The sequence below is a fragment of the Sitophilus oryzae genome, unplaced genomic scaffold (assembly GCF_002938485.1).
Source record: "Sitophilus oryzae breed Bouriz unplaced genomic scaffold, Soryzae_2.0 scaffold_1307_pilon_pilon, whole genome shotgun sequence".
Classification (NCBI taxonomy): Eukaryota; Metazoa; Arthropoda; class Insecta; order Coleoptera; family Curculionidae; genus Sitophilus; species Sitophilus oryzae.
In genome coordinates, this window is record NW_022145957.1 from 1,146,299 (window position 1) to 1,160,463 (window position 14,165).

Consider the following 14,165-nt stretch of genomic DNA (forward strand, 5'->3'; position numbering starts at 1 on the left):
AAATTTTTATCACACGGAATTTGCATAGAAAATGCTTAGACGGCAATTATTATCTATATGATACACAGCAAAATCAGTGTCACCAATGCTCACTGGTCGAATATTCAACCGCTTACGTTAACTTTTCGGGCTCATTTGGCCAATATATAGATATGGTTGTTTAAATGGCCAAGGCGCATAGAAAAAGCATAGCAAACAAACTGAGCGATAATACACTTCCAGGCGACTGATTATTTAATTAAATTAAAGTGGTCGATTTAGCGACCATCAACCTATAAAGGGTTAAAAAAGGCTGAAAAAGTATTTTTTTTATTTATTTATTAATGTCTTTGAGACTATCAAAACATAGTTACTATTATCTTAGGATTATGTAGAACGGAAGCCAAAAGGCAAATAATATACAGGGTGTTCAATTTAAAAATAATCCTGATCCACTCACACTTTCTGATATCAAAAAATAATTAATATTTACTTAGGATTATGTAGAAAGGACACCAAAAAGCGAATATTATACAGGGTGTTCGATTTAAAAAAAAGAATCCTGATCCACTCACATTTTTTGGGCCACCCTGTAGGAGTTAAAATATATTACTCAAATACGTCCTAATATATGCTTTAGGTTTGCACTTTAGGTTTACAAAATACCTAAGTTTTTTATTATAGGAGCTACAGATGCCCGACGCACTATTGCCGAACCCTGTATTTAAAATTTCGAGTATATCGGCAATGTCACTAATCATCCTTTCCAAGCCAACCTACCGTTTTTTTTCGATTATTCGGTACTTTTCTTGCTGTACTCTAGTACTAAAACCTCGTTAGATAAAGCGCGCTCTTGGTATCAGCTTGGATAGTAAATCAATTCCAAGTCAAAAGCTAGACGTTCGTATTCATCTTTTTTGCATACCAACCACCAACTATTACGTTGTCTTAATGGTAAAATTTGTACCTGTATTAACAGTATATAGCAATATGGTCTCAAATATTATACAGATTATTATTTCTCAAGGAAAAATGTTATAAAATTCTGTGAGTAAAAAGTAAAAGAGACATTCCTAGCTTATCAGTTATACAGGGTGTTTTAAAAAACATGTGCCATCTCAATCCAAATCAACATAGGTCCGATTCTGCTTAGTTTCGTAGTGTTAGTAATCTTTCGATATACTATAATTTTCTTCCAAGTAGGTACTTTTAGTGATTCGGATGAAATTTTGAGGGTAAAAGTTACTATAAGTGCTACATTTTTTAATGCTAAAAAAGTGTCCATAATTCATCAGGGACGCGCATATGGGTTAACACTGCAATATTTTTCAAAAAAAACATGTGCGCCACTGATTTTTTTCTTTTGACATCAAAATTTGACGCGTCCAGTGCAAAAGTAAAGTGTTTTGGTGTAATGTGGTGTATTAGTGTTTTATTTCGCTGTTGTAACACTAAAGGCTGTAATCCCCAACTATAATAAACATTTAGTGTCATATTTTCCTTCTGCTCGAATGATGTAGGTATCATTTGATATCTCATACCTATAAAGCATAAATTTTGGATAAATATAAATACCAATTTTTGTTTTATTTTCATTTAGCTTGACCATCTGTTTTCGGATAATGGTTTTGAGATTAGATTTATAATATATTTTTTTAATAAATCCATTCAGTTCGATAGAGGACGAAAATTATTTATACCTATAATTCTTGCACAATGCTAAATCCATTCATGTAATAATTGAGGTTGACAGCGTCGTTGACTTCTAGCGCACAGTATATTATAGAAAGCTCGAGATTTAGTTCCAGTTGGTGTTTAGACCCATATTAATTCTGTCTAGTTCTTCTACGAGTATTATAAATGTAGTTAAGCCACCGCCATGCGCCATTTGTATGTTTAATTGTAGATAATCATACAGAACACTAGAAAATGCTTTCCTATTTTAAACTTTTTAGTTCCTGTGTTAAAATTGACAAATCTTATAATGTTAAAAATTTGCTCTAGGTACAGAATTGAATTTGTACTGAATTGTAATTTTTCAGAAACTATTTGAGACAGAGTTTACCAAAGATGCTTTTTATATCTACTAGTGGGTAAATGAATTTGTAGATATATTATGACTTTTCTTGGAACTTTAGTTTCGGAGATTTAAATTTAATCGGACCTTTTTAAGAACATTAATTTTATTTTTCAGAAACTATTTGAGACAGAGTTTACCAAAAATGCTTTTTATATCTACTAGTGGGTAAATGAATTTGTAGATATATTACGACTTTTCTTGGAACTTTAGTTTCGGAGATTTAAATTTAATCGGACCTTTTTAAGAAAATTAATTTTATTTTTCAGAAACTATTTGAGACAGAGTTTACCAAAAATGCTTTTTATATCTACTAGTGGGTAAATGAATTTGAAGATATATTACGAATTTTCTTGGAACTTTAGTTTCGGAGATATTAATTTAATCGGACCTTTTTAAGAAAATTAATTTTATTTTTCAGAAACTATTTGAGACAGAGTTTACCAAAAATGCTTTTTATATCTACTAGTGGGTAAATGAATTTGTAGATATATTACGACTTTTCTTGGAACTTTAGTTTCGGAGGTTTAAATTTAATCGGACCTTTTTAAGAAAATTAATTTTATATTTCAGAAACTATTTGAGACAGAGTTTACCAAAAATGCTTTTTATATCTACTAGTGGGTAAATGAATTTGTAGATATATTACGAATTTTCTTGGAACTTTAGTTTCGGAGATATAAATTTAATCGGACCTTTTTAAGAAAATTAATTTTATTTTTCAGAAACTATTTGAGACAGAGTTTACCAAAAATGCTTTTTATATCTACTAGTGGGTAAATGAATTTCTAGATATATTACGAATTTTCTTGGAACTTTAGTTTCGGAGATATAAATTTAATCGGACCTTTTTAAGAAAATTAATTTTATTTTTCAGAAACTATTTGAGACAGAGTTTACCAAAAATGCTTTTTATATCTACTAGTGGGTAAATGAATTTGTAGATATATTACGAATTTTCTTGGAACTTTAGTTTCGGAGATATAAATTTAATCGGACCTTTTTAAGAAAATTAATTTTATTTTTCAGAAACTATTTGAGACAGAGTTTACCAAAAATGCTTTTTATATCTACTAGTGGGTAAATGAATTTCTAGATATATTACGAATTTTCTTGGAACTTTAGTTTCGGAGATATAAATTTAATCGGACCTTTTTAAGAAAATTAATTTTATTTTTCAGAAACTATTTGAGACAGAGTTTACCAAAAATGCTTTTTATATCTACTAGTGGGTAAATGAATTTGTAGATATATTACGAATTTTCTTGGAACTTTAGTTTCGGAGATATAAATTTAATCGGACCTTTTTAAGAAAATTAATTTTATTTTTCAGAAACTATTTGAGACAGAGTTTACCAAAAATGCTTTTTATATCTACTAGTGGGTAAATGAATTTCTAGATATATTACGAATTTTCTTGGAACTTTAGTTTCGGAGATATAAATTTAATCGGACCTTTTTAAGAAAATTAATTTTATTTTTCAGAAACTATTTGAGACAGAGTTTACCAAAAATGCTTTTTATATCTACTAGTGGGTAAATGAATTTGTAGATATATTACGAATTTTCTTGGAACTTTAGTTTCGGAGATATAAATTTAATCGGACCTTTTTAAGAAAATTAATTTTATTTTTCAGAAACTATTTGAGACAGAGTTTACCAAAAATGCTTTTTATATCTACTAGTGGGTAAATGAATTTGTAGATATATTACGACTTTTCTGGGAACTTTAGTTTCGGAGATTTAAATTTAATCGGACCTTTTTAAGAAAATTAATTTTATTTTCAGAAACTATTTGAGACAGTTTACCAAAAATGCTTTTTATATCTACTAGTGGGTAAATGAATTTGTAGATATATTACGACTTTTCTTGGAACTTTAGTTTCGGAGATTTAAATTTAATCGGACCTTTTTAAGAAAATTAATTTTATTTTTCAGAAACTATTTGAGACAGAGTTTACAAAAAATGCTTTTTATATCTACTAGTGGGTAAATGAATTTGTAGATATATTACGACATTTCTTGGAACTTTAGTTTCGGAGATTTAAATTTAATCGGACCTTTTTAAGAAAATTAATTTTATTTTTCAGAAACTATTTGAGACAGAGTTTACCAAAAATGCTTTTTATATCTACTAGTGGGTAAATGAATTTGTAGATATATCACGACTTTTCTTGGAACTTTAGTTTCGGAGATTTAAATTTAATCGGATCTTTTTAAGAAAATTAATTTTATTTTTCAGAAACTATTTGAGACAGAGTTTACCAAAAATGCTTTTTATATCTACTAGTGGGTAAATGAATTTGTAGATATATTACGACTTTTCTTAGAACTTTTTAGTTCGGTGTGTAACATCATGCAGGAGTACAACTCAGTATTATTGACAAATATTTATGAATTCGACATATATTCAACTTTTTTAATTTGAACCAGGTCTCTTTGTCTCAGGCTAAGTCGGCGGACCATATTAGGTCCAAAATACGAGAATTTTAGACCAATTTATAGAACAACCACAGACCAAATCCACATGCCAGATCTTCTGGTATATGGGGGACTAATGGTACAGATAAAAACTCCTGCTTTACAGAACATGTTTTACTCGACCCCACAATCTCTACATCCCCGATCTCGTTGGCCAAAGCACGTTCACGGTGTCAAGTCAGGTGGTGGATCCGAATCCGCGACGCGAAGCAATCCCTGCCGCGACCATCCGGCGGAACGGAGCCACTAGCAGCGCCAGCAGGAGTTTAATCAACCAGCAGAAAGCTTCGGTGCCGGCAACGCGGAACGTGGTTTTACTGCGTCTCTTGGTCTCTCGTTGATGTCGTTTCCCGCCGCTCGCAAGCGTCTCGAATATTTGTTGTTGTGATTCACCGTTTTGTTCTTCATCTTTTATTTTCGTATAGTTTATATATTTTTGTATGGTGTTTTAGTGATCTTTGGTGAAATACATAAGAACCGTTTGTATGAATTTGGATGGTTTAGGATATTGTTTTTTTTGGTGGATATTTTTGATTTTGTAGAGTGGTAAGTAATAATATAATTGTAATAATGTTTAAGTATTCAAACAAATAATAACTAATTCACCACAATACACCAAAACACTTTTGATATTAATGATTAAAACTCAATTTTAATCTTCTGCTGATGATGCTAACATGGTTAGCGAAACGCGCGTCCAGTGTTTAGAAGTAAAGTGTTTTGGTGTAGTGTGGTGAATTAGTGTTTTATTTTGCTGTTGTAAGACCAAGGTTCCAACCACCAACTGTAACATTCAAATGTATCTAGAATATAGTGATAAAATTATACCGGGTGCGTCTCAAAAGTGGTTCACCCCCTATAACTCTTTTATTTTTTCAGATAAAAAACGAGATTTGGTATGTTAGTATATGCCATGAATTAGAATTGATTATTCTGTTCAATTGTTTTCGATCACTTCTTATTTCATCGAAAATTACTACAACTTTTGGGTTTTAAATACACCCACGGTATTTTTTTACATTATTCGATAGAAAATGACACTTTGAATAGAATGACGTATTACATGTCAACTTTTGACATTTTGGCATATGGTTTATTTGAAATTGTAACATGGGGTTCATAACGACATTTTGACTCGAAATACTAAATGTGTGGTACCAAAGTACCAAAAAATGTTTTTTCCAAATTTGCTAATGAGCCACCTTCGTTTCTATTTGAAAAAAAATGAGATATGATTGAAAATGCGATATGGACATCTTGCCAGAACAAGACACGAAAAACATTAGACGGCCAAACCTATTTTTCCAAGGTTCCTTGATAAAAAATTACTGTTTTTAACACAACCATGGCACTCTAGATGTACATTATAATACGATTTTTTTATGCGAGAACGTCAAAAGTTGACATATGATATGTCATTCTATTCAGAGTGTCATTTTCTATCGAATAATGTAAAAAATACCGAGGGTGCCATTTAAAAATCAAAATAAATTCAAAAATTTCCTGTGAAACAGAAAGTGACTGAAAACAATTGAATACGTCAATCAATATTTATGTCATATAGTAACATGCGAAATCTCGTTTTTTATCTGAAAAAATAAAAAAATTATAGGAGTGCATTTTTGAGACACACCCGGTATATAAAATTTAATTAAAAGTTAATGAAGTAGAGCTTTTTACTTGTAGAATGTAGAATGTTTAGGAGGGGAGTTAATCACCGCGACCTTACAGATCTATTGTGTGTTCTCCTTTCTTGAGTTATAACGAGTTATAACTCATCATACAGTCTCAGGGCTTTAACAAAAGCCAGTATCTGAGACGGCTCCACAGAGGTCAGCTCTCCATCCTCGACATCAGCTGTGCCAAAGTTCATGGCACGTATAGTCGTCGTCTCGGCGCACTCAGTGATAAGGTGTTCTGGTGTTTCCCCATTTTCCCAACAGAATCTGCATTCGCGGTTGTTTCTCAGCTTCAGCCTACTGAGGTGTTCGTTGAGGAGACAGTGTCCTGTTAGAAACCCCGTGACAATCCGAAGATTGTTTTTACTTAAATCAAGGAAAACCTTTGACTTTTCTCGGTCGAGCTTTTTGCTTACTACTCTTTAAATTTTACTCATTATGCAGTATATCTCTTGTTACGGAAATATACCATAGATTTTTACTTACTTAGTTTGGTTATGCTTAAAGGCGCATTTTCACACTCGTCTACTTGGCAAGTATTTTTTTTTTGGCATACAGTGTTTGGCGAGAATACGGCGTAGTTCCTATAATAAATAACTTAGAAATTCTGGTGTAGACGCCCGACGCGGGCTTCACTAGGGTCTTCGCAAGCGGAACCGGGAATTTTCGTACCGCGCCTCCAAGGGATCGGGATTTTCCGGTTTTCTCGGGACATTCGGTACTAGCTAATTTTTATTTAATGATGGTGCAGTTTGGGCAAGAGATGGTTGGGCAAAAGAAAAATTCGATAAAAGTTTTTAATGAAAATGATATCAAATTATTAAGTAAAAAGTAATGAGAAACTTAAAAAAACATGAAGACAAACATGACCACAAATAAACACAAGTGAAGAAAAAACATAGGTAGGTGTCTTAGAATTTTGATGCATTTGAAGAATTTGAAAGAAAAAAATGCACTTAACTCAAAACAACGTACCTATATGAATAAGAACCAGCAGTAATGCAAGTAAAATTAATGAATCAACAAAAAATGCTAATTTCCGCAGTGATCTTATAGTATAATGATTCATCGTTGATCACGCTTGTTGTTCGAAATAATTTAAATAATTTTCCACGACACGAGTTTGTTTCAATAATAGTTGTGGTTGTAGTTTTTAAATTAGTATAATGGTTTAGCTAAATTTTAATTACATGCATAATATTAAAATATTTAATTAAGTTTAAATTAATTGTTTTTATTACAATTGATTAGATCACTATAATTTCACGCTGAATATCTTTAACAGATTTGATTTGTTTTGATGATTTTTAAAATATTTAAATTTAAGCAATAAAACAAACAATTATTTTGACACAATATGTATTTGAATTTTATAACTTTGTTAATAAGGACTTAAAAATGAACGTATTTTTTATTACTATTAGGGTGCAATGATTTAAATCAACGATTTGTTTTATTTTAATCATGTATTTAAATTAAAAATCGACTTGTTTAAAAATATACAGGGTTGTTCACCACATACGACACGGAGTATTGTAGCTATAACGATTAGATTTTCATAAATTGTAAGTTTTGGGTTCGTTGAAGGACTATTAGAGCTACAATTTAAAAATATTTTTAAAAGATACAGAGTGCCCCAAATAAAAATATAATAGATATAAATATCAAAGTTGTATTTTTTTAAATGGAACACCCTGTATATTATTACATTTTTACTTTCTACGATTAAAATAAAGGTAAATTTGATTAAGGTTTATCACACTTAAACCATACCGTTTTTGAAATATTTTCAATTTTTTGAAATTGCAGTAAAAATTTTAAGGCTTCATTTCCCGAAGGGTATAAGAGTATTTAATAGTAAATATTTACTGACGTTTAGTTATTGTGTTGCAATAATAAAAATAATACTACCTCATACAGAGTGTAAAAAATTATTTTAAATTATTTCTAAATTTAAACGCCAATAACTTATTTAATTTAAACGGAACGCCCTGTATATTTTATTTATAGAGAGTCACATGCAAAATTTAATTGTCTATCAAATTTTATTATACCATTTTTTACCCTTGTATACCCTACATACTTGTATCCCTTCAAGTTTTCGTAGAAAATGCATTTTCTTAAAATTTAGACCTCATTTATCAACATACCCATGGAATATTGACATTTTAGATTGTTTTTAAAGCAACAAATGTACAAAATGTACAGGCTAGTAATATTATCGTTTTTAGCAAAACGATAATATTACTAGCTGTTTTTAGCAAAACGATAAACAGTTTTTAGCAAAACGATAATATTACTAGCCCATTTGTATACAAAAAGAAAACTATTTAAATCTTTATAAAAGAGTATACCAAAAATTAAATATAACACCATCATTTCCGCTCAAATACTAATTAATTGCATACTTAATTGTGTTCGTTAAAAAATTATTGTAAATAAATGTGGATTTGAATCAGAAATCAATATAATAATAAGTTATGAAAATAACCGTATCTGTTGTTATAAATAAGCATTTATTAAAAAATGAAATATCATTTTTAAGGTGTTACTTTTACCACACTGTCTAATACACATACAAAACTCAGTTTTTTAGTATTTGGGCAATTATTATTAATCAACGCAAACAGTCAGTTAATGTAGTTTGACTACTGGAATCATATTAATTGGTCCTCTTGAACAAATGTTAAAACAGTTTTTTTTTATTTTTTAGTAAAATAAACGAATCATATCGGCAACATTAGTATCTGTACTCTTTAAAAATTTTGTACATCTTTAAAAATATAATCGAAAATGTCAGTATTCCATGGGTATATTGATAAATAAGTTCTAAATTATAAGAAAATGCATTTTCTACGGAAACTTAAAGAGATAGGTAAAAAATGTTATAATACAATTTGATAGACAATCAAATTCTGCATCTGATTCTCATAAAATATACAGGGTGTTCCATTTAAATTAAACAAGTTATTGCCGTTTAAAGCTAATAATTATTTAAAATAATTTTTTAGACGCTCTGTATAAGATAGTATTATTTTTATTATTGTAACACAATAGGTAACTGATCAATAAATAAACTTCAGTAAATATTTAGTATTAAAAACTTTGATACCCTTGGAGAAATGAAGCCTTAAAATTTTTACTGCAATTTCATAAAATTGAAAATATTTCAAAAACGGTAAGGTTTAAGTGTAATAAACCTTAATCAAATTTACCTTTATTTTAATCGTAGAAACTAAAAATGTAATAATATACAGGATGTTCTATTTAAAAAAATACAACTTTGATATTTTTCATTTATTTGGGACACTCTGTATCTTGTAAAAATATTTTTAAATTGTAGCTCTAATGGTCCTTCAACGAACCCAAAACTTACAATTTGTAAAAATCTCATCGTTTAGCTACAATACTCCGTGTCGTATGTGGTGAACAACTCTGTATAAATCGAAAAATAACTGTAAAAGTTATAAAAACTTTTCCTATAAAGCTATAAAAAAGTATTCCTGTAACAAATATACCCTATATCGAGCCCTATATCCATCAAATACCAAAGTTGTTTGCTGTTGTAACGTCTAAATATGAAAAATAATTGTAAAAGATATAACATATAACACATTATATACCCACTTAATATCTATTCGTCTATCAAAATGTTGGACCGATTTTTAAAGATATTTCTATACTATAACATCTATTTTATACAGGGTGTCTCAGAAATAGGTGCAGACATTTTAACTGGTAGTATATTTCGTCCCGGAAACACTCTTATGAGGTTTTTTGCGAAAAAAATTGTTGAAAGTTTCTATTTTTTTTGACATTTTCCGGGAAATTTTAAAAACATTTTTAGTGTGACTTATTTATTCTCCTAAAATTTCTCTACGGTCGGTGTATTTAAACCTTGCAGTGTTGCCACCTCCTACTTCCACCTTTTTACTTCTGGCGGCGGATCTATAATGTTGCCATTATTTTTTTAAATTTAAAAATTGAAAATAACTCGGTTATTTTCAATTTATTTTAAAAATGGCAAAGAAAAAATATTTTTCTTTTAACCAGATCTACCACCCCTTAAAATATCTGCACTTATTTCTGGGACACCCTGTATATGTTTTTACTAGTGTTTTTATATAGTTATGTTAGGGTTAAGGTCCGATATTCGGTTAATATCGACATTATCCGGTTAATCTCGTGAATAACACAAAAGAAAACAACCAAAAACAAAACCAAACCCTAACATTAACCTGTTAAAACCGGATATCGAACTTTAACTGTAACACATATAAGGTATAAATTAATAAGATAATAATAATTAATAGGTTATGTTGAGTGGTCAAATAACTATTAATCTAAAAATCTGACCAAATAGGTTATTTCTAATGATCTAACGTAACTTCAGTGTAACTAAATTATCCAGTTGATTTTAAGCAGCGAAAATTACGTTCAATAGCATCAACTTGAGAAAGATTGAAATATAAACAGCTATTTTACGACTTGAAATTGAAACTGAATATTTTATGTTTAATTATCTTTGGATTACTAAAAATTTAATAATATAAGCCGACCTAATACAGTGCAACATAACTTGAACTAGTAAAATTGACGCATTTACATACATACATACATACTGCCATTACTCGCTGACGAGTATTTGACACGCATCAGAAGATGGTCACGCAAGGCGTTTTCTTTCATGTGCCTTTCTGTGACTGAAAAGCCCAATACGTGATGTTATTTGTCTACCGCACTCCGGACATTCAAAAATCTCATTGCTTTGTTGCCTCTTAACTTTTTGGTTCTCGCTGTTAACTGAGTTTACAATTCTTCTCCATTGAGTTCTATTGTGAGCTGCTACTTCCCACTCATTCTGCACATTAATCCCCTTTAAGTTTTCGTGGAAAATGTCCTTGTACCTTTTGAGTTGTCCACCTGGCCTCCTCTTACCGTCTACAAGCTCACCGTAAAGCAGTGATTTTGGTATGCGGTTTTCTTGCATTCTGCATACGTGACCAGCCCATCTTAATCGGGATTTTGTAACCATGACTTCAATACTCTCGCAGTTAGCTTTTTCAAGAACCGATACGTTTGAGACGTGATGGAACCATTTAATTCTTAAGAGTTGTCTAAGGTGTCTCTGTTGCAACTTGTTTAATGCGTTCATGTGTCGGCGGTACGGCACCCAGGTTTCGCTCCCATATAACATGGTGGGGATTATTATTGCTCGGTACACTGCAAGTTTCGTTTTTGTGCTCAGGTCATGGTTGTAAAAAACCCTGTCTTTTAATTTCCAGAATGCTCTTGAAGCGCTGCTAATCCTGTGCTGAATTTCAGAGTCGATATTGGCCTTTTCCGAAATCAAACTGCCGAGATAATTGAATTCCGCTACATATTCCAGTAGCTCTTCTCCGATTTTTATAGCATTGTTGTGATCTTCCGGAGGAGTGCACATGATTTTAGTTTTGTCGATGTTTAGCTTAAGGCCCAAAGCCTCGTATGCCCAGGTATATGTGTTCAACATTTCTTGTAATTGCTGTACAGTTTTTGCAACTAGAGCGCAATCGTCAGCGTATTGAAGTTCTGTGATGAATTTTGTACGTGTTTTTGCCCTAAGTCTTTTATGTTGAACAGACCGCCATCATATCTGTATCTAATGCCCAATCCTCTCTCCGTTTGCTGTCCACTATAATGGAGAGCGCTGCCATGAATATGTTGAATAGGAAAGGCGCTAAGACACATCCCCGCCTAACTCCTGTATTTGTCAGGAAGGGATCGCTTAGTGATCCATGATGTGACACTCTTGACTGGTTGTTGTTATGGAGGCTTTTACACACTGTAAGAAATTTGTTGGGTACTCCGAACTTTTCATAATTGCCCAAAGTGCATCTCTGTTCACAGAGTCGAAGGCTTTTGTTAGGTCGATGAAGGCAACATAAAGTTTAGCCTGCTGTTCGTTTACTTTTTCCTGTAGTTGGCGGATGGAAAATATGGAATCGACGGTGCCGCGGTTAGTGCGAAACCCGTTTGCGATTCTGAAAGGATTTTTTCTATATGTGGGTGCAGGCGGTTTGACATAATTTTTGCAAGAATTTTTCCGCCGATAGCCAAGAGTGAAATTCCCCGGTAGTTTCCGCAGTCTGATGCACTTCCTTTGTTCTTAAATATATTCACTATATTTGCGTTGCAAAAGTCCTGAGGTACCTCTCCGCTTTCCCATATGACATCGAAGAGAGCCTTAAGATGACCAATAAGTTCTTTACTTGCACACTTATAGATTTCCGCCGGAATCGCGTCACAGCCAGCTGATTTGTTGTTTTTAAGCTGTTTTATGGAGGCCTTTATTTCCTCTTCTGTTATTGGGATATCTAATACATCGAGGCTGTTATACTGAGGTATTGTATTTAGCGCTTCCATATTGGGGTTATTTTCTTGGTTAAGGATATGGCTGTAATGTTCTTTCCAGCGGTTTCTGATTTGCTCTTCCTCTTTTAGAAGTTCGCCATTTTGTGCCATGATTGGGCAGCTTGCCTTCTTGGTTGGGCCGTACACTTCTTTTTACAGCCTCGAAGAATTTACGGTAATCGTGATGCGTGGCGTCTTGAATCTGATTAGCTTTCTGTGACCACCAGTTATCTTTTAGTTGACGTAGTTTTCTCCGGAAGCGTGTTGTTGGCTACTTTAAAGTTGTCTACCAGCCTTGGGTTGTGTGGATTTGCAGTAACTGCTTGATGTGCTCTATACTTTTGTTCCAACAAAGCCTGTATATTAGGTTGATTTTCGTTAAACCAGTCTGGTTGTTTCTATTTGTTGACTTTTCCCAGAACAGCTTCGCTGGTTTTATGAATCGCATCCCTTAATTGTGTCCAGCCTTGTTCAGCTTCCAATATTGAGATTGAAGTTATCGGTGGAAGTGATTCTTTGATGGCTTCCCGGAGGGCGTCGGCGGTATTGTTGTTCTCTAGACCCCGTACGTTCAATCTGGTCATGTTGTTTTGTTTTTTACAGTGTGAATGTTTGGGTTTTAACTGGATTTTCATTTTTGAAATTAAAAGTCGGTGATCAGTGCCGCATTCGGCATCTATTCTGGCTTTTGTGAGTCTAACATCTTTTAGATGCTTCCTTCGAACGATTACGTGGTCCAATTGATGCCAGTGGCCTGATCTGGGATGTTTCCAGGTACCTTTAAACTTGTCCTTCAACATGAACCACGTATTGGTGATGCAAAGATTATACTCTGTGCATGTTGTTAATAAGCGTTCACCATTGCTATTTACGTTTCCCATACCATGTTTTCCCAATACGTCAGGCCATATTTCCTGTTGTTTACCGACACGGGCGTTAAAGTCACCTAGCAAGATAATTCGTTCGTTCTTCGGAATTCGTTGGAGAGCATTTTGTAGAGTTTGGTAAAATTTATCCTTATCCTCAATTTTAGCGTCTAGGGTGGGAGCGTAGGCACTAATGATGTTGACGTAAGTTTTGTCTGATATGGGATACCTTAGGGTCATAAGGCGTTCGGAGACACCAATAGGTACTTCTGTTAATTTGGTTGCAATTTCGTTCTTGATTGCAATGCCTACGCCATGAATTCTCCTGTGTGTTGCGGGGTGACCCTTCCAAAAGAAGGTGTAATGCTCCTCAGTGAGACTACCCTCATCCGCAAAGCGGGTTTCGCTAAGAGCGGCAACATCTATATTTAGCCGGTGGAGTTCCTGTGAGACCAGTGCTGTTCTTCTCTCTGGTCGATTGGAGTTTGTCCTGTCCAGTAGAGTGCGGACGTTCCACGCCGCAAACGTGAAACATTGATGTTTTTTGTTTCTCCGATGATACGCTCGAGTAGGCACCCCCTCCCGGAGATCCGATTGAGGGGGTATTTTACCTCCGGATGATGATTTTGTCCCACTCGAATGTTCCATCATTGATGTGTGTAAGCTGCGTGAAAAGATTTAACTGTGACG

The 14,165-nt window shown here is 32.8% G+C and overlaps 1 protein-coding gene across 1 annotated transcript in view; it reads left to right on the forward strand.

Moving 5' to 3' along the window:
- The first annotated feature begins 4,750 nt into the window (after window positions 1-4,750).
- LOC115874912 overlaps window positions 4,751-14,165 on the forward strand; it is a 181,296-nt gene continuing 171,881 nt past the window's right edge. The window contains exon 1 of the mRNA XM_030890208.1: window positions 4,751-5,083. The gene's annotated coding sequence lies outside the window, so the exon portion shown is untranslated. The remainder of the gene's footprint in view (window positions 5,084-14,165) is intronic.